At 43.1% G+C, this 6446-nt stretch overlaps 1 protein-coding gene and 1 long non-coding RNA gene across 5 annotated transcripts in view; one reads left to right on the top strand and one right to left on the bottom strand.

The window, feature by feature from the left end:
* CYFIP2 (cytoplasmic FMR1 interacting protein 2) overlaps positions 1–6446 on the top strand; it is a 142355-nt gene that overhangs the window by 120518 nt on the left and 15391 nt on the right. The window lies entirely within an intron of this gene.
* Positions 1–6446, bottom strand: part of LOC108295047 — a 29994-nt gene that overhangs the window by 14816 nt on the left and 8732 nt on the right. The window lies entirely within an intron of this gene.

A 6446-nucleotide genomic window follows, 5' to 3' on the forward strand; every position in this document is an offset into this window, starting at 1 on the left:
TAAAGACAGGGTTTCACTATGTTGGCCAGGCTGGTCTAGAACTCCTGACCTGGTGATCCACCCGCCTCAGCCTCCCAAAGTGCTGGGATTACAGGCGTGAGCCACTGCGCCCGGCCAAGGGTAACCTGTTTCTTAATTTAGACATTACTTTAGACATTACTTATCGACTCCCTACTTGGAAAGATGAGATTTTAGCTCATCTCTCCCCGTCTCTTCCTTTCAACATTTGATTATATTACTGCTTCTGTTTTGTAATCATAGAGAATATACTTACACCTCTATTGCCGCTTTTGGTAACATGATTTCGTATCTTGATTCTTTTCCATGAAAGGACAAAAGACTGAATTACCACCGCTGGTGCTCCCACCTCCTGCCTCTTGTCAGCTTCACTTTTACTACATCACTGCTGTATTTTTTATAATATTTATATTTTGTTCTGCATCCATCATTTGTCCCTAAATGTAGCCTAAAACAAAAACTATTTGCATGAAACCTATGCAAATATTTTTTTGAGATGGAGTCTCACTTTGTCACCCAGGCTGAGTACAGTGGCTCAGTCTTGGCTCACTGCAACCTCTGCCTCCTAGGTTCAAGCAATTCTGCTTCCTCAGCCTCCCAAGTAGCTAGGACTACAGGTATGTGCCACCATACCCAGCTAATTTGTGTATTTTTAGTAGAGATGGGATTTCACCATATTGGCCAGCGTGGTCTTAAACTCTTGACCTCAGGTGATCCACCCACCTCGGCCTCCCAAAGTGCTGGGATTACAGGCATGAGCCACCACACCTGGCCCCTATGCAAATATTTTTCTTTGCTGGACCAAGTGGCATGCTAGGATTTCTTTTCCTCCCCTCTGATTCCAGCAGCGAGACTCCCAAAGCTCTTTATTTTCAAGTTGGGAAAAAGTAGTTGCTTTCAGGGTTCTTTTTTTCAAGTTAATTTTTTAAAGTAATATATGCTCCATGTAGAAAACAGTAAATGCATACAGGTAGGAAAAAAGGGAAAGAATGGGAAAGAAAATTTAAAATACCTGAAAATTCCACTACATGGACAATTCTTAAAACCACTTCCTATAGTTCATAATCAGTAAAATTGAAGCACTAATACTTCCTTTATTATTCTTGTAATGAGAAACACATGGGCCCCAAATAGGAGAGATTGTGTTCTAAGGTTAAATTCCCTCACATACTGAGCCTTGCAACTTTTATTCTACATGGTTATTGAGCACCTACTGTATATTAGGCACTGTGCTCACTATTGGGAATAAAATATGGTCATAGATAGACATTGTCTCTACTTTTGTGGAGGTTAAAATTCAGTGGTTAGGGAGTAGATATTCATGAACTAGTCACATATGGAATGTGGAATACAGCTTGAGTTAAGATGCTGAAAAGGAAAAGAACTTCATTCTCTGAGGACATTTAACTAGGGAACCTACATGAGCAGGGGGGCATTGGGGTCAGGGAAGTGTTCCTAAAAGGAACAGTGCTTCCTTCAATTGCCATCTGAAAGAACAGGAATTGACTAAGCAAAGAGTAAGGGAGAAGATGGATTAGACAGCATTCCAGAGACGTGAAGATTCTGTGATGGCCACACAAACAGCATGTTTGAATAACAAACAGCTGCTATAGCTGGAGCAGTCAGAGCCAGCGGGGCAAGTGGAGAGGAAACCCAGGCTGGGTGGTCCTCACAGGCCGCAGCAAGGAGCCTTTCTAGCAGGGCACAGCTTGATGGGTTCCTAGGCAGAGTGGATGGTCTAGTGTGGATCCTTTAAGATAAGGATCAGACAAGAGGGAGGTCAGCCTTTTCTGGGCTCCCACAATGGAAGCTTGTTTGGATCACTTATGTAGGCCTTTCTGTGCTCTAAAATGGATGTTTTTATCAGTCACAATGATCTCAGCTTGAATGTCAAACAAACAGCTTCCACAAAAGGTGTTGCAGAGTGTGTAGCCACCTCATCATGCAAATGGCCATGTAGCTCATCTTCTGGGACCTTCCAGGCAAATGCTTTTCCATCTCTTAGGAAATCACATCCTTCACCTTTCTCACCTTCACTGATAAATGACATTACAAAAGCACACACAGAAGTATGCCAGCAGGAAGCACCCCCAGAGAACCTCTGGTCCTGCAGTTTCAGTTTGCATTGGGGTGGCAGGGGCGTTGAAAGGGGTAAATGGAATACTGTCTCCCCAAAAGAAATCTGAACAATCTCATCATGTAAAATGAACAAAGCAGCAGCATTACTCTTGTAGAGAACTCAGAGCCCTCTTTCCCTTCCTCTATCCCCTAAGGTGGCTCCCAAGACTACTTTACCCATATTAACAAAACAGAAAGTTGATAGTTCATGCAATGGTCAGCCTTAGTAAGACATTTCTTGGAGCAACTGAAATGTTTGGAAAAAAGACAAAACTTGGCAGTGGGGCTATGCATACCAGCCCTCTGGAACTTCAGTAGCTCCTCGTTACACTTAAAATTCACCCTCAGCCCCTTGCCTACAAGGCCCCACCTGATCTGGTCTCTCCCTACCTTTAGGGCCTCCTGCTGTACGTACTGAGAGTCTCTTCATCACTGCACTCTTAGCTCGTCCCCTGCCTGGGGGCCTTTGTCCTGGAACGCCCTTACCTCATATCTGCATGGCTGGCTCCCTTGCTTCATTCCATTCTCTAATCAAGTGTCACCAACTCATTCCATTCTCTAGCCAAATGTCACCAACTCAAACATCACTCTCAAAAAAAAAAAAGAAAAAAGAAAAAAAGTTGTTGTGTTGTTGAGAGCCAGTCTCGCTCTGCAGCCCAGGCTGGAGTGCAGTGGAACAATCTTGGCTCACTGCAACTTCCAGCCCCTGGGTTCAAGCAATTATCCTTACCTCAGCCTCCTGAGGAGCTGGGATTACAGGCATGCACCATCAAGCCCAGCTAATCTTTTTGTATTTTGAGGTTTCACCATGTTGGCCCCAGGGTGGTCTTGAACTGCGGAGCTCAGGCAATCCACCTGCCTTGGCCTCCCAGAGTGTTGGGATTACAAAAAAGGTCTTTTCTGACTACCTTATGGTAGTCCCCTCCCAACCCCAGTCACTGTCTAGCCTATTACCCTGAAATGTTCTGCTTTGTTTACTTGTTTTTAATCTGTCTGTCACCTAGAATATAAATTTTGTGAGGGCAAAGATCTAGTCTAACTTGTTCAGCATCATACCTGCAAAGCCCAGAAGAGTGCCTGGTGCTCAATAAATATTTGTTGGATGAATGCATGACTGTAATAGTAGCATTCTCATACTTGGAGGACTGTCTTGTGGACAAATTTATTTACTCATCTAAGAAACATAGAGTAACAAATGTTTAGTCATTTAATAAATAATTGAGAAACTATTATATGCAAGGCACTGGAGATAAGAGGCAGAAATACAGACGCCATCCCTACCGTTAAGGAGCTCATAGTGTTGTGGTTGGTGTGGAGAACTGTGGAAAGAATCAAACATGAGAATCTGCAGGAGATAAAGACGGATTGGTTTTCATAGGAGAAAGAGAGAAGATGCACCCAGGGTTTAGGCCTGGGCAGATGAGGTGTTGATTGTGTCATTCTGTGAACAAGGACCCCTAGGTGATAAGGGGAGAAGGTGGTCAGCTTTGGAAACAGTGAGCTGTGGAATATTCAAGTGGGAACATCGAATAAGGAGTTGGATATCCAGGTCTGGAGCTTTGCAGAAAAGTCTGGATGAAAACACAGATTTGATTAATAGTGGACAGTGAGTGGTGTTTCAAATCATGGGAGTCAATGAGAAAAACCATGACAATAGAATTAAAAAAACCTCAACATTTAAGGAACAATCAAAGATAAAATCTGCAAAGATGCTAAAAAGGAGAAAGCAAAATGGTGGAAACAAAGAAACACCTTGTTATAGGAGCTGAGGAGGACAGTGCCTAATACTTTAGAGACACCAAATAAGATGAAGGCCGAAAGGGTTGCACTGAACTTGGTGACAAAGTCGTCCTTGGTCATCTTTGCTAGAGAGACTGCCATGGCATACAACTAGGCATGATATTTCTGTTTGCTGAGAAAGGAAGTAAAGACTGGGAAATGGAGGGAGATGTAGAAACCTCTTACAGTGCTTGGCCCTTAGGGGAAGAATAAAGACAGGAGAGCTAAAGATGCTAGCTCGGAAAACACATTCAGTGACACTGTAAAGAACAGAACAAGAATCTAGAGTGGCGACTGCTGGAAGCAGCCTCAGCTCAATACCAAACCAAACTTTCTAACCATTAGAGTTTTCAAAAGTAGATTGGGCTGCCTCCAGAAGAACTGAGTTCTTGATTGCCGGAGTTACGGAAGAATAGCCTGAATGTTCTATTAGAAAAGAATAAAGGTGTCAAATCAGTATCTAGGTCTCCACTTTAAGAAACTAGAGCCATGGCCAGGTGCAGTGGCATGTGCCTATAATCCCAGCACTTTGGGAGGTCAAGGCAAGAGGACTGCTTGAGCCCAGGAGTTTGAAACCAGCCTAGGCAACACAGTGAGATCCCCCATCTCTATTGTAAAAATATTTCAATTATTTTAAAAATAAACTAGATAAATAAGAGCAAATTAAACCTAATGCAAGCAGAAAAAAAGAAATGAATTAGTAAAGAACAGAAACCAGTAACATTGAGGTACAGTGGCTCATGCCTATAATCCCAGCACTTTTGAGAGGCAAAGGCAGGCAGACGGCTTGAGCCTGGGAGTCCAAGACCAGCCTGGGCAACATGGTGAGACCCCATCTCTACAAAAGATACAAAACTCAGCTGGGTGTGATGGTGTGCACCTATAGTCCCAGCTACTTGGGAGATTGGGGTGGAAGGATCATCTGAGTCCAGGGAGGTTGAGGTTACAGTGAGTCATGTTCATGCCACTGCACTCCAGCCTGGACAACAGAATGAGACGAAAGAAAAGAAAGAAAGGAAAAGAACAGAACAGAAAAGAAAGATTAAAAAAAAAGAAAAGAAACCAGTAACATTGAAACTAAAAGCTCGTTTCTGGGGGGAGAAAAAAAACAAAACCTCTAGCCAGACTGACCAAGAATAAAAGACAAGACCTAATGACTGGGAGTGCAGGAGGGACATTACTACAGAACCCACAGAAATTAAAAGGACAATAAAAATGTTCTAAAGACAAATATATACCCATAAATTAAACTTAAAGAAGCCAATTCCTTAAGAGACACAAATCCCCAAAACTCACTTAAGAAAAATTGATAAGCTGAATAGTCCTGTATCTATTAAAGAAATATGATTCCTACTTATAAAAAAAAAAAGCTTCCAACAAAGAAAACTCCCAATCCTGTCTCTAAAAAAAAAAAAAAAAAAAAATTAGCTAGGTGTGGTGGCATATACCTGTAATCCCAGCTACTCAGGAGGCTGAGATGGGAGGATCATCTGAACCCAGAAGGTCAAGGCCAGTGAGCCATGATTGCACTATTGCATTCCAGCCTGGGTGAGAGAGCAAGACCCTGTCTCAAAACAAAAACAAAAACAAAAAACCAACACCAGACGCAGATCGTTTCACTTGTGAATTCCATCAAACATTTAAGGAAGAAATAGTACCAATTCTACATGATCTCTGTAACTGCCCAGCAGGTTCACCTTGCTGACAGCCCAGAGAGAGCTGATTTATCAAAACAGAGGAATTGCAATGGACAAAGGATAATGCATGCAAAGCCAGCTGTGCAGGAGACCAGAGTTTCATTATTACTCAACTCAGTCTCCTGGAGCATTCATTCGAGGATCAGAGTTTTTAAAGATAATTTGGCAGGTAGGAACTTGGGACGTAGGGAGTGTTGACTGGTCAGGTTGGAGATGGAATCATAGAGGGTCGAAGTGAGTTTTTCTTGCTGTTTTGTGTTCCTGGGTGAGATGGCAGAACTGATAAGAGTCAGATTACTGGCCTGGATGGTGTCAGCTCATCCACTGGAGAGCAGGGTCTGCAAAATCACTCAAGCACTGTTCTTAGGTTTTACAATAGTAATGTTATCCCCAGGAGCAATTTGGGGAGGTTCAGACTCTTGGAGCCAGAGGCTGCATGACCCCTAAATTGTAATTTCTAATGTTGTATCTGATTTGTTAGTCCTGCAAAGGCAGACCTCAGGCAAGAAAAGGGGGTCTTTTCAGGAAAGGGCTATTACCAATTTTGTTTCAGAGACAAACCATGAACTGAATTCCTTCCCAAAGTAAGTTCGGCCTATGCCTAGGAATGAAGAAGGACAGCTTAAAATTTAGAAGCAGCCGGGCGCGGTGGCTCAAGCCTGTAATCCCAGCACTTTGGGAGGCCGAGGCGGGTGGATCACAAGGTCAAGAGATCGAGACCATCCATCCTGGTCAACATGGTGAAACCCCGTCTCTACTAAAAATACAAAAACATTAGCTGGGCATGGTGGCATGTGACTGTAATCCCAGCTACTCAGGAGGCTGAGATGGGAG

This window comes from Cebus imitator, unplaced genomic scaffold (assembly GCF_001604975.1).
Source record: "Cebus imitator isolate Cc_AM_T3 unplaced genomic scaffold, Cebus_imitator-1.0 Scaffold616, whole genome shotgun sequence".
In the NCBI taxonomy this organism is placed as follows: domain Eukaryota; kingdom Metazoa; phylum Chordata; class Mammalia; order Primates; family Cebidae; genus Cebus; species Cebus imitator.